A 14,909-nucleotide genomic window follows, 5' to 3' on the forward strand; every position below is an offset into this window, starting at 1 on the left:
CCTACACCCCCTCAGATTCCAGAACTGTGCAGCACCAAAATATGAGGAAAAAGTGTTTTTCTGCCAAATTGTGAGGTTTGCAAAGGATTCTGGGTAACATAACCTGGTGAGAGCCCCACAAGTCACCCCATCCTGGATTCCCTTAGACGTCTAGTTTTGAAAAATGCACAGGTTTGGTAGGTTTCCCTAGGTGCCTGCTGAGGTAGAGGCCAAAATCCACAGCTAGGCACTTTGCAAAAATCAAAAAACAGGTCAGTTTTATTTGGGAAAATGTGATGTGTCTATGTTGTGTTTTGGAGCATTTCCTGTTGCGGACACTAGGCCGACCCACACAAGTGAGGTACCATTTTTATCAGGAGACATGGGGGAATGATGGATTGAAGGAAATTTGTGGCTCCTCTCAGATTCCAGAACTTTCTATCACCGAAATGTGAGGAAAAAGTGTTTTCTTTGCCAAATTTTGAGGTTTGCAAAAGATTCTGGGTAAGAGAACCTGGTGAGAGCCCCACAAGTCACCCCATCCTGGATTCCCCTAGGTATCTAGTTTTCAAAAATGCACTGGTTTGGTAGGTTTCCATAGGTGCAGGGTGAGCTAGAGGCCAAAATCCACAGCTAGGCACTTTCCAAAAAACACGTCAGATTTCAATGTAAAAATGTGATGTGTCCATGTTGCGTTTGGTGCTGGCCTACCCACACAAGTGATGTACCATTTTTATCAGGAGACTTAGGGGAACACAGAATAGAAGAACAAGTGTTATTGCCCCTTGTCTTTCTCCATATTTTTTTTCTTCCAAATGTAAGACAGTGTGTAAAAAAGACGTCTATTTGAGAAATGCCCTTTAATTCACATGCTAGTATGGGGACCCCAGAATTCAGAGATGTGCAAACAACGATTGCTTCTCAACACCTTATCTTGTGCCCATTTTGGAAATACAAAGGTTTCCTTGATACCTATTTTTCACTCTTTATATTTCACCAAATTAATAGCTGTATACCCAGTATACAATTAAAACCCATTGCAAGGTGTTGCTCCTTTATTGGCTCTGGGTACCTAGGGTTCTTGATGAACCTACAAGCCCTATATATCCCCCCAACCAGAATAGTCCAACAGACGTAACAGTATATTGCTTTCAATAATCTGCCATAGCTGGAAAAAGTTATAGAAGAAAACGTGGCTCTTTTTTTCACCTCAATTTCAGTATTTTTTTTATTTTATTACTTTCTGTAGGAAAACTTTAAAGGATCTACACAAATGACACTTTGCTGAATCCAGAACTTTATCTGCTTTTCAGAAATGTTTAGCTGCCCAGGATGCAACACCGGTTTTACACCCATTTCTGGCACTAACTGGAAGGAGGCTGAAAGCACACAAAATAGTAAAAATGGGGTACGTTCCAGTAAAATGCTAAAATTGTATTGAAGAAAGTGGTTTTCTGATTCAATCCTGAAAGTTGGGAAGATGGTGATTTTAGAAACCACAAACCATTTGTTGATGCCATGTTCAGGGAAAAAAACCACAAGCTTTCTTCTGCAGCCGCTTTTCCAATTTTCTTTTTAAAAAACGAAATGTTTGCTGCATTTTGGCTAAATTCTTGGTCTCCTCGAGGGGAACCCACAAACTCTGGGTACCTCCATAATCCCAAGGATGTTGGAAAAAAAGGATGCAAGTTTGGCGTGGGTAGCTTATGCTGACAAAAAGTTATGAGGGCCTAAGCACGAACTGCCCCAAAAAGCCAAAAAAGGCCTGGCACCTGAGGGGGAAAAGACCTGGTAGCAAAGGCATTACATCTGCCTCACCGCAATCCAAAACAATCTGCCCCACTCCAAAACAATCTGCCCTTCTCCAATCCAGTCCAATCCACCACACTCCAATCCAATCCACTGCTCTCTAATCCAGTCCACCTTACTCTGATCCAACCCACTGAACCCCACTCCAATCTGCCACATTTTGAGCTGGCCCACTCTGACCTGCCCCACTCCAATATGCCCCACTCTGATCCACAACAATCTGCACCACTACAATACAAAACAATATGCCCCACTCCAATCTGCCTGACTCCAATACAAAACAATCTGCCCACTCCCATCCAAAACAACATGCCCCATTACAGTGCAAAACAATCTGCCTCATTCCAATCCAAAACAATCTGCCCCACTCTAATCCATAATAATCTCCCCACTCCATTCTGCCCCACGTCAATCTAAAATAATCTGCCCCACAACAAACTGCACCACTTAATCCAAAACAATCTACCCCAGCCCAATCTGCCCCAATGCTAACCAAAAAAATGTGCCCCACTACAAACCAAAAAAATCTGCCCCACTCCAATCTGCCCCACAGCAAACCAAAACAATTAACTTCACCCCACCCTGCCCCACTCCAATCAAAGAAACAATCTGCCAAACTCCAATCCAAAACAATCTGTCACAATCCAAAACAATCTGTGCCACTCCAATCCAAAACAATGTGCCCCACTCCAATCCAAAACAACCTGCCCCACTCCAATCCAAAATTATCTGCCCCACTCCAATCCAAAAGAATCTGCCCCACTCCAATCCAAAAGAATCTGCCCCACTCCAATCCAAAACAATCTAATTTAACTCACTCTACTCCAGTTTACTAGACTCCAATTCTCCCAAACCACTCCTGCTCTAATACAGCAAGAACAATTTGCCCCTCTCCAATCCTCAACAATCTGCCCCAACCCAATCCAAAACAATCTGCCCCATGCCAATCCAAAACAATTTTCCCCACTCCAGCCTGCCCCACACCAATCCAAAACAATTAGTCCCACTCCAATCTGCCCCACTCCAATCCAATGCAATCTGCCCCAATCCCATCCAATCCGCCCACTCCAATCCAATCCACCGCACTCCAATCCACTCCACCTCACCCTGAACCAACCCACTCAACCAATCTGCCACACTCTGATCTGCCCCACTCCAAACCAAAACAATTTGCCCTACTCCAGTCTCCCGGACTCCAATCCAAAACAATCTGTTCTTTCCACTTCAAACCAATTTTCCCCACTCCACTGCAAAACAATCTGCCTCATTCCAATTCAACACAACATACCCCACTCCAATAAATATTATTCTCCCCATTCAAGTCTGCCCCACTGCAATCCAAAACAATCTACCACATTCTAATCTACCCCAATTCTAACCAAAACAATCTGCCCCACTCCAATCCAAATCAAACAGCCCCACTCCAATCCCAAGCAATCTTCCCCACTCCAATTTGCCCTACTCTAATCCAAAACAATCTACCCCACTCCAATCTGTCCTACTGCAAATCCAAACAATCTGCCCCACTCCAATCCAAAACAATCTAATACACTTCAATCCAAAACAATCTGTCCCAATACAATCCAAACAATTTGCCCCACTCCGATCTAAAACAATCTGCCCCACCCCAATCCAAAACTACCTCCCCCACTCCAATCCAAAATTATCTGCTCCAGAACAATCCAAAAGAATCTGCCCCACTCCAATCTATACCACTCAATCCAAAACAATCTGCCCCACTCTAATCAGCCTCACTCCAGTCAAATCTGTCACACTCCAGTCTAATCCACCTCACTCCATCCCAATCCGCTACACTACAATTCTCCCAGCCCACCCCATTCAAGTCTGCACCACTCCAATCCAAAACCATCTGCCCCACTCTAATCCAAAACAACCTGCGCCACTCCAATCTGAAATTATCTGCCTACTCCACCCTGCCCCAACCCAATTCAAAACAATCTGCACCACTCCAATCCAAAACAATCTGTCCCACCCCAATCTGTTCTACTCCAATCCAAAACAATCTGCCTCACTCCAATTGAAACCAATCTGTGCCACTCCAATCCAAAACAACCTGCCCCACTCCAATATTGAACAATCTGCCTCACTCCAATACAAAACAATCTGACCCACACCAATCCAAAATGATCAGCCCCACTCCAATACAAAAGAATCCGCCCCTCTCCAATCCAAAACAATCTGCCCCATTTCAATCTAAACCACTCCAATCCAATACAATCTGCCCCATTACAATCCAAAACAATGTGCCCCTTTTAAATTTTTCTCACTGCAATCCAAACAAATCTGCATCACTTCAAAACAATTGGCCCTACTCCAATCAGCCCCACTCCAGTCCAATCTGCCTCACTCCAATCCAATCCACCTCACTCCATCTCAATCCACTAAACTCCAATCCTCCCAACCCCCACTCTAATGTGCACCACTCCAATCCAAAACAATCTAATTTAACTCACTCTACTCCAGTTTACTAGACTCCAATTCTCCCAACCCACTCCCGCTCTAATACAGCAAGAACAATTTGCCCCTCTCCAATCCTCAACAATCTGCCCCAACCCAATCCAAAACAATCTGCCCCATGCCAATCCAAAACAATTTTCCCCACTCCAGCCTGCCCCACACCAATCCAAAACAATTAGTCCCACTCCAATCTGCCCCACTCCAATCCAATGCAATCTGCCCCAATCCCATCCAATCCGCCCCACTCCAATCAAATCCACCGCACTCTAATCCACTCCACCTCACCCCGAACCAACCCACTCAACCAATCTGCCACACTCTGATCTGCCCCACTCCAAACCAAAACAATTTGCCCTACTCCAGTCTCCCCGACTCCAATCCAAAACAATCTGTTCACTCCACTTCAAACCAATTTTCCCCACTCCACTGCAAAACAATCTGCCTCATTCCAATTCAACACAACATACCCCACTCCAATAAATATTATTCTCCCCATTCAAGTCTGCCCCACTGCAATCCAAAACAATCTACCACACTCTAATCTGCCCCAATGCTAACCAAAACAATCTGCCCCACTCCAATCCAAATCAAGCTGCCCCACTCCAATCCCAAGCAATCTTCCCCACTCCAATTTGCCCTACTCTAATCCAAAACAATCTACCCCACTCCAATCTGTCCTACTGCAAATCCAAACAATCTGCCCCACTCCAATCCAAAACAATCTGCTACACTTCAATCCAAAACAATCTGTCCCAATACAATACAAAACAATTTGCCCCACTCCGATCTAAAACAATCTGCCCCACCCCAATCCAAAACTACCTCCCCCACTCCAATCCAAAATTATCTGCTCCAGAACAATCCAAAAGAATCTGCCCCACTCCAATCTATGCCACTCAATCCAAAACAATCTGCCCCACTCTAATCAGCCTCACTCCAGTCAAATCTGTCACACTCCAATCTAATCCACCTCACTCCATCCCAATCCGCTACACTACAATACTCCCAGCCCACCCCATTCAAGTCTGCACCACTCCAATCCAAAACCATCTGCCCCACTCTAATCCAAAACAACCTGCGCCACTCCAATCTGAAATTATCTGCCCACTCCACCCTGCCCCAACCCAATTCAAAACAATCTGCACCACTGCAATCCAAAACAATCTGTCCCACCCCAATCTGTTCTACTCCAATCCAAAACAATCTGCCTCACTCCAATTGAAAACAATCTGTGCCACTCCAATCCAAAACAACCTGCCCCACTCCAATATTAAACAATCTGCCTCACTCCAATACAAAACAATCTGACCCACACCAATCCAAAATGATCTGCCCCACTCCAATACAAAAGAATCCGCCCCTCTCCAATCCAAAACAATCTGCCCCATTTCAATCTAAACCACTCCAATCCAATACAATCTGCCCCATTACAATCCAAAACAATGTGCCCCTTTTAAATTTTTCTCACTGCAATCCAAACAAACCTGCATCACTTCAAAACAATTGGCCCTACTCCAATCAGCCCCACTCCAGTCCAATCTGCCTCACTCCAATCCAATCCACCTCACTCCATCTCAATCCACTACACTCCAATCCTCCCAACCCCCACTCCAATGTGCACCACTCCAATCCAAAACAATCTAATTTAACTCACTCTACTCCAGTTTACTAGACTCCAATTCTCCCAACCCACTCCTGCTCTAATACAGCAAGAACAATTTGCCCCTCTCCAATCCTCAACAATCTGCCCTAACCCAATCCAAAACAATCTGCCCCATGCCAATCCAAAACAATGTTCCCCACTCCAGCCTGCCCCACACCAATCCAAAACTATTAGTCCCACTCCAATCTGCCCCACTCCAATCCAATGCAATCTGCCCCAATCCCATCCAATCCGCCCCACTCCAATCCAATTCACCGCACTCCAATCCACTCCACCTCACCCCGAACCAACCCACTCAACCAATCTGCCACACTCTGATCTGCCCCACTCCAAACCAAAACAATTTGCCATACTCCAATCTCCCCCACTCCAATCCAAAACAATCTGTTCACTCCGCTTCAAACCAATTTTCCCCACTCCACTGCAAAACAATCTGCCTCATTTCAATTCAACACAACATACCCCACTCCAATAAATATTATTCTCCCCATTCAAGTCTGCCCCACTGCAATCCAAAACAATCTACCACACTGTAATCTGCCCCAATGCTAACCAAAACAATCTGCCCCACTCCAATCCAAATCAAGCTGCCCCACTCCAAACCCAGGCAATCTTCCCCACTCCAATTTGCCCTACTCTAATCCAAAACAATCTACCCCACTCCAATCTGTCCTACTGCAAATCCTAACAATCTGCCCACTCCAATCCAAAACAATCTGCTACACTTCAATCCAAAACAATCTGTCCCAATACAATTCAAAACAATTTGCCCCACTCCGATCTAAAACAATCTGCCCCACCCCAATCTAAAACTACCTCCCCCACTCCAATCCAAAATTATCTGCTCCAGAACAATCCAAAAGAATCTGCCCCACTCCAATCTATGCCACTCAATCCAAAACTATCTGCCCCACTATAATCAGCCTCACTCCAGTCAAATCTGTCACACTCCAATCTAATCCACCTCACTCCACCCTAATCCGCTACACTACAATACTCCCAGCCCACCCCATTCAAGTCTGCACCACTCCAATCCAAAACCATCTGCCCCACTCTAATCCAAAACAACCTGCGCCACTCCAGTCTGAAATTATCTGCCCACTCCACCCTGCCCCAACCCAATTCAAAACAATCTGCACCACTCCAATCCAAAACAATCTGTCCCACCCCAATCTGTTCTACTCCAATCCAAAACACTCTGCCTCACTCCAATTGAAAACAATCTGTGCCACTCCAATCCAAAACAACCTGCCCCACTCCAATATTAAACAATCTGCCTCACTCCAATACAAAACAATCTGACCCAAACCAATCCAAAATGATCTGCCCCACTCCAATACAAAAGAATCCGCCCCTCTCCAATCCAAAACAATCTGCCCCATTCCAATCTAAACCACTCCAATCCAAAACAATCTGCCCCATTACAATCCAAAACAATGTGCCCCTTTTAAATTTTTCTCACTGCAATCCAAACAAATCTGCATCACTTCAAAACAATCGGCCCTACTCCAATCAGCCCCACTCCAGTCCAATCTGCCTCACTCCAATCCACCTCACTCCATCTCAATCCACTACACTCCAATCCTCCCAACCCCCACTCCAATGTGCACCACTCCAATCCAAAACAATCTAATTTAACTCACTCTACTCCAGTTTACTAGACTCCAATTCTCCCAACCCACTGCCGCTCTAATACAGCAAAAACAATTTACCCCTCTACAATCCAAAACAATCTGCCCCAACCCAATCCAAAACAATCTGCCCCATTCCAATCCAAAACAATTAGTCCCACTCCAATCTGCCCCACTCCAATCCAATGCAATCTGCCCCAGTTCCATCCAATCCGCCCCACGCCAATCCAATCCACCGCACTCCAATCCACTCCACCTTACCCCGAACCAACGCACTCAACCAATCTGCCACACTCTGATCTGCCCCACTCCAAACCAAAACAATTTGCCCTACTCCAGTCTCCCCCACTCCAATCCAAAACAATCTGTTCACTCCACTTCAAACCAATTTTCCCCACTCCACTGCAAAAGAATCTGCCTCATTCCAATTCAACACAACATACCCCACTCCAATAAATATTATTCTCCCCATTCAAGTCTGCCCCACTGCAATCCAAAACAATATACCACACTCTAATCTGCCCCAATGCTAACCAAAACAATCTGCCCCACTCCAATCTAAATCAAGCTGCCCCACTCCAATCCCAAGCAATCTTCCCCACTCCAATTTGCCCTACTCTAATTCAAAACAATCTACCCCACTCCAATCTGTCCTACTGCAAATCCAAACAATCTGCCCCACTCCAATCCAAAACAATCTGCTACACTTCAATCCAAAACAATCTGTCCCAATACAATCCAAAACAATTTGCCCCACTCCGATCTAAAACTATCTGCCCCACCCCAATCCAAAACTACCTCCCCCACTCCAATCCAAAATGATCTGCTCCAGAACAATCCAAAAGAATCTGCCCCACTCCAATCTATGCCACTCCAATCCAAAACAACCTGCCCCACTCCAATATTAAACAATCTGCCTCACTCCAATACAAAACAATCTGACCCACACCAATCCAAAATGATCTGCCCCACTCCAATACAAAAGAATCCGCCCCTCTCCAATCCAAAACAATCTGCCCCATTTCAATCTAAACCACTCCAATCCAATACAATCTGCCCCATTACAATCCAAAACAATGTGCCCCTTTTAAATTTTTCTCACTGCAATCCAAACAAACCTGCATCACTTCAAAACAATTGGCCCTACTCCAATCAGCCCCACTCCAGTCCAATCTGCCTCACTCCAATCCAATCCACCTCACTCCATCTCAATCCACTACACTCCAATCCTCCCAACCCCCACTCCAATGTGCACCACTCCAATCCAAAACAATCTAATTTAACTCACTCTACTCCAGTTTACTAGACTCCAATTCTCCCAACCCACTCCTGCTCTAATACAGCAAGAACAATTTGCCCCTCTCCAATCCTCAACAATCTGCCCTAACCCAATCCAAAACAATCTGCCCCATGCCAATCCAAAACAATGTTCCCCACTCCAGCCTGCCCCACACCAATCCAAAACTATTAGTCCCACTCCAATCTGCCCCACTCCAATCCAATGCAATCTGCCCCAATCCCATCCAATCCGCCCCACTCCAATCCAATCCACCGCACTCCAATCCACTCCACCTCACCCCGAACCAACCCACTCAACCAATCTGCCACACTCTGATCTGCCCCACTCCAAACCAAAACAATTTGCCATACTCCAATCTCCCCCACTCCAATCCAAAACAATCTGTTCACTCCGCTTCAAACCAATTTTCCCCACTCCACTGCAAAACAATCTGCCTCATTTCAATTCAACACAACATACCCCACTCCAATAAATATTATTCTCCCCATTCAAGTCTGCCCCACTGCAATCCAAAACAATCTACCACACTGTAATCTGCCCCAATGCTAACCAAAACAATCTGCCCCACTCCAATCCAAATCAAGCTGCCCCACTCCAAACCCAGGCAATCTTCCCCACTCCAATTTGCCCTACTCTAATCCAAAACAATCTACCCCACTCCAATCTGTCCTACTGCAAATCCTAACAATCTGCCCACTCCAATCCAAAACAATCTGCTACACTTCAATCCAAAACAATCTGTCCCAATACAATTCAAAACAATTTGCCCCACTCCGATCTAAAACAATCTGCCCCACCCCAATCTAAAACTACCTCCCCCACTCCAATCCAAAATTATCTGCTCCAGAACAATCCAAAAGAATCTGCCCCACTCCAATCTATGCCACTCAATCCAAAACTATCTGCCCCACTATAATCAGCCTCACTCCAGTCAAATCTGTCACACTCCAATCTAATCCACCTCACTCCACCCTAATCCGCTACACTACAATACTCCCAGCCCACCCCATTCAAGTCTGCACCACTCCAATCCAAAACCATCTGCCCCACTCTAATCCAAAACAACCTGCGCCACTCCAGTCTGAAATTATCTGCCCACTCCACCCTGCCCCAACCCAATTCAAAACAATCTGCACCACTCCAATCCAAAACAATCTGTCCCACCCCAATCTGTTCTACTCCAATCCAAAACACTCTGCCTCACTCCAATTGAAAACAATCTGTGCCACTCCAATCCAAAACAACCTGCCCCACTCCAATATTAAACAATCTGCCTCACTCCAATACAAAACAATCTGACCCAAACCAATCCAAAATGATCTGCCCCACTCCAATACAAAAGAATCCGCCCCTCTCCAATCCAAAACAATCTGCCCCATTCCAATCTAAACCACTCCAATCCAAAACAATCTGCCCCATTACAATCCAAAACAATGTGCCCCTTTTAAATTTTTCTCACTGCAATCCAAACAAATCTGCATCACTTCAAAACAATCGGCCCTACTCCAATCAGCCCCACTCCAGTCCAATCTGCCTCACTCCAATCCACCTCACTCCATCTCAATCCACTACACTCCAATCCTCCCAACCCCCACTCCAATGTGCACCACTCCAATCCAAAACAATCTAATTTAACTCACTCTACTCCAGTTTACTAGACTCCAATTCTCCCAACCCACTGCCGCTCTAATACAGCAAAAACAATTTACCCCTCTACAATCCAAAACAATCTGCCCCAACCCAATCCAAAACAATCTGCCCCATTCCAATCCAAAACAATTAGTCCCACTCCAATCTGCCCCACTCCAATCCAATGCAATCTGCCCCAGTTCCATCCAATCCGCCCCACGCCAATCCAATCCACCGCACTCCAATCCACTCCACCTTACCCCGAACCAACGCACTCAACCAATCTGCCACACTCTGATCTGCCCCACTCCAAACCAAAACAATTTGCCCTACTCCAGTCTCCCCCACTCCAATCCAAAACAATCTGTTCACTCCACTTCAAACCAATTTTCCCCACTCCACTGCAAAAGAATCTGCCTCATTCCAATTCAACACAACATACCCCACTCCAATAAATATTATTCTCCCCATTCAAGTCTGCCCCACTGCAATCCAAAACAATATACCACACTCTAATCTGCCCCAATGCTAACCAAAACAATCTGCCCCACTCCAATCTAAATCAAGCTGCCCCACTCCAATCCCAAGCAATCTTCCCCACTCCAATTTGCCCTACTCTAATTCAAAACAATCTACCCCACTCCAATCTGTCCTACTGCAAATCCAAACAATCTGCCCCACTCCAATCCAAAACAATCTGCTACACTTCAATCCAAAACAATCTGTCCCAATACAATCCAAAACAATTTGCCCCACTCCGATCTAAAACTATCTGCCCCACCCCAATCCAAAACTACCTCCCCCACTCCAATCCAAAATGATCTGCTCCAGAACAATCCAAAAGAATCTGCCCCACTCCAATCTATGCCACTCAATCCAAAACAATCTGCCCACTGTAATCAGCCTCACTCCAGTCAAATCTGTCACACTCCAATCTAATCCACTTCACTCCATCCCAATCCGCTACACTACAATACTCCCAGCGCACCCCATTCAAGTCTGCACCACTCCAATCCAAAACCATCTGCCCCACTCCAAAACAGTCTGCCTCACTCCAATCAGCCACCCTCCAGTCCAATCCACCACACTCCAAACCAATCCACCTCAATCCATCCTAATCCACTACACTCCAGTCCTCCCAACCCACTCCAATCTGCCCCACTTCAAGCCAAAACAATTTGCCCCACTCTAATACAGCAATCCTAAACAATCTGCTCCTTTCCTAGCCACAAGAATCTGCCCCACCCCTATCTAAAACATTCTGCCCCATGCCAATCCACAGCAATCTGTCCCACTCCAACCTGCCCACTCCGATCCAAACCAATTTGCCCCACTCCAATCCAAAACAATCTGCCCACTCCAATCTGACCCACACTGATCTGCCCCACTCCAATCCAAAACAATCCGCTCCACTACAACTCAATCCGCCCGCTCCAATCCAGTCCACCTCACCCCACCCAACCCACTCCACCCAACTCTAATCTGCCACACTCTGATCCACCCCATTCTGGTCTGCCCCACTCCAATCCAAAACAATCTGCCTCACTCCAGTCTGCCCCACTCCAATCCAAAACAATCTTCTCACTCTAATCCAAAACAACCTGCCCCACTCCAATGCAAAACAGTCTGCCCCACTCCAATCCATAATAATCTCCCTATTCCAGTCTGCCCCACACCAATCCAAAACAATCTGCCCCACTCCAATCCAAAACAATCTACCCCACTTCAATCTGCCCCACTGCTAACCAAAACAATCTGCACCACTCTAATCCAAAACAATCTGTCCCACTCCAATGCAAAACAATCTGCACCACTCTAATCCAAAACAATCAGCCCCACTCCAATCCAAAACAACCTGTCCCACTGAAATCCAAAAGAACCTTCCCCACTCCACTCCAAAAGAATCTTCCCCACTCCACTCCAAAAGAATTTGCCCCACTCGAATCTATAAGAATCTGCCCCGCTCCAATCCAAGACAATCTGTCCCATGGTTGTATGTCGGAACAATGCATGCCTTTACCACGCATGCCGTTACTTTTAGTCTTTAAAGCAAATGCGTCTTTACCACACATTCCTTTTTTCACACATATCAACCAACAACATACCTTATGGAAAGCACTGGACTTTGGAGTGGCAACATTTACTATTCTAACTCCAGTCTGTGCAACCGTAGAGAAAGCACTGGACTTTAAAGCCTAACACCGTTTTCCCTATGGCATGCGTTGTAACGGCAGGCATTGTAAAGGAATGCGTGGTAAAGATGCATTCGTTTCAACGGTCATGTTGTAACTGCAGCGCATGGTTTGGCTGGCATGGAAAAGGCTGTTTCCCCTGTCCCACTTCAGTCCGTCCCACTCCAGACCACTCCACTCCAATCCAGTCCAGCTCACCCCAATCCACCACACTCCTTCCCAATTCACCCTACTCCATCCCAATTCACCCATTACAATCCACCACAATCTACCCCTTGACAAACCAATCCACCCCAATCCAAACTACCCATCTCCATTCCAAACTATCCCACTCCAATTCACCACAATCCAACCCACTCCAGTCCAACCAACCCCACTACAGTCTAACCCACCCCACTCCAATCCACCTCACCCCACTCCAGTCCAACCCAACCCAACCCACCTCACTCCAATCCACCCCATTACAATACAACCCACCCCACTCTAATCCAACCCACCTGACTCCAACCTAACCCACCTAAATCCAATCTAAGTGCATCCACCCCACTCCAATCCACCTCCTCACTCCAGTCCATCCCAGTCCATCCAATCCAACTTTAATTCACTCCAGTCCAATCCAGTTTACCTTAATCCTCTCCACTTCAATCCAATCCACCTCACACCACCTTAATCTACCCCACTCCATTCCAATTCACCAAACTCCACACCAATTCAATCCACCGCACTCCACAACGATTAAATCCACCCCACTCCAGTCCAACTCATCCCACTCCAGTCCAATCCACCCCAATCCAATCCACCCTCCCCAGTCCAATACACACCACTCAATCTAGTCCTACTCACTCCATTCCTGTCCACCCAACTCCAATCCAAATCACTCTACTCAATCCAATTTACCCCACTCCAATCCTATCCACCCAACCTAATGCATTCTAATCCAGTCTAATCAAACCTACTACAGCCCAATCCAATCGAACACACCCACTCCAATCCACCCCGTTCAGTCCACCCAACTCCATCCCAATCCACCCCACTGTAATCTAGTCCACCCTACTCCACTCTACTCCAATCTACACTGCCATTCAACTCTAATCCATCCCACCCTACCCTATCCACCCCAATCCAATCCACACCACCCCAGTTCAGTCCACCCAACTCCAATCGAATGCAATACACTCCAATTCATTCCACCCCAATCCCATTCACCATTAACCCACCCCACTTGAGTTCAATACATTCCACCTTAATCCACACCACTCCTGCCCACACCACCCCAATTCACCCCACTCCAAACCACCTAAATCCAACCCACACCAATTGAATCCATCCCACACTAATCCAATCCACCCCAATGCAATCCACCCCACTCCATTCAATCCACGTCACCCCACTCCAATCCACCCCACTCCAATCCTCCCCACTCCGATCCAATCCACTTCAGTCCAGTCTACCTCACTCATGTCCAATCCACCCTACTCAAATCCAGGTCACTCCAATCCAATCCACCCCACTCCAAACAATCCACTCCACTCTAATCCACCCCACCCCATCATTTGGTGTCTTAGTATAATTGATACGAGTAAAGAGAACTTTGACGGGCAGAGATTGAACAATTCTTATAAATGTAAGCATGTAGACTTTCAATTCATCATGAACTATTTCTCTAGCTATTTTAGATGAACTATAAATTACTCTGTTTTTGCCAGGCAAGAGGAAGATGTCTCACTATATTATTGTACCCTCCTAGTCAGAAGTAAAGAATAGAATTGATTATAGATGTAGGAGAAGAGAAGACAGCAACATACATAGCAACAAAATACATTTGGTTGAATATTACTAGTTTCAGTGTCTTCAATTTGAGTTTAACATGTCCATTGTTCCATCTCCCAATGATACTACTTTAATTGACCACAGAAGGGGGGAAGGCAAGCATGTGCACTTAAGAGTTCAAACCCAAAAATAAATTATTACATACAGATCATAGAAGACAAAGAAGAGACATTAGCTCACTTGAATGTCTTATCAGTTATTGATCATTATTTTAGCAGCAGTGGTACACCCAATTCAATTGTTCTCAAATACATTGAAGGAGTGTGTTGTGTTATAAGTCAAAAAACTTTTGGTCTGCAACGTTTGACTAATTGCCCATAAGATTCCCTCATCTGTGATGTTAATGCCATAATGCCATAAGTAATAACGTAGTATGGCCAACTTAAAGACAGGGGATT

General features: G+C 45.7%; 1 protein-coding gene across 1 annotated transcript in view; it reads right to left on the bottom strand.

Moving 5' to 3' along the window:
- PKHD1 (PKHD1 ciliary IPT domain containing fibrocystin/polyductin) overlaps positions 1-14,909 on the bottom strand; it is a 1,684,711-nt gene that overhangs the window by 1,397,126 nt on the left and 272,676 nt on the right. The window lies entirely within an intron of this gene.

The sequence above is a fragment of the Pleurodeles waltl genome, chromosome 5 (genome assembly GCF_031143425.1).
Source record: "Pleurodeles waltl isolate 20211129_DDA chromosome 5, aPleWal1.hap1.20221129, whole genome shotgun sequence".
NCBI classification, from domain to species: domain Eukaryota; kingdom Metazoa; phylum Chordata; class Amphibia; order Caudata; family Salamandridae; genus Pleurodeles; species Pleurodeles waltl.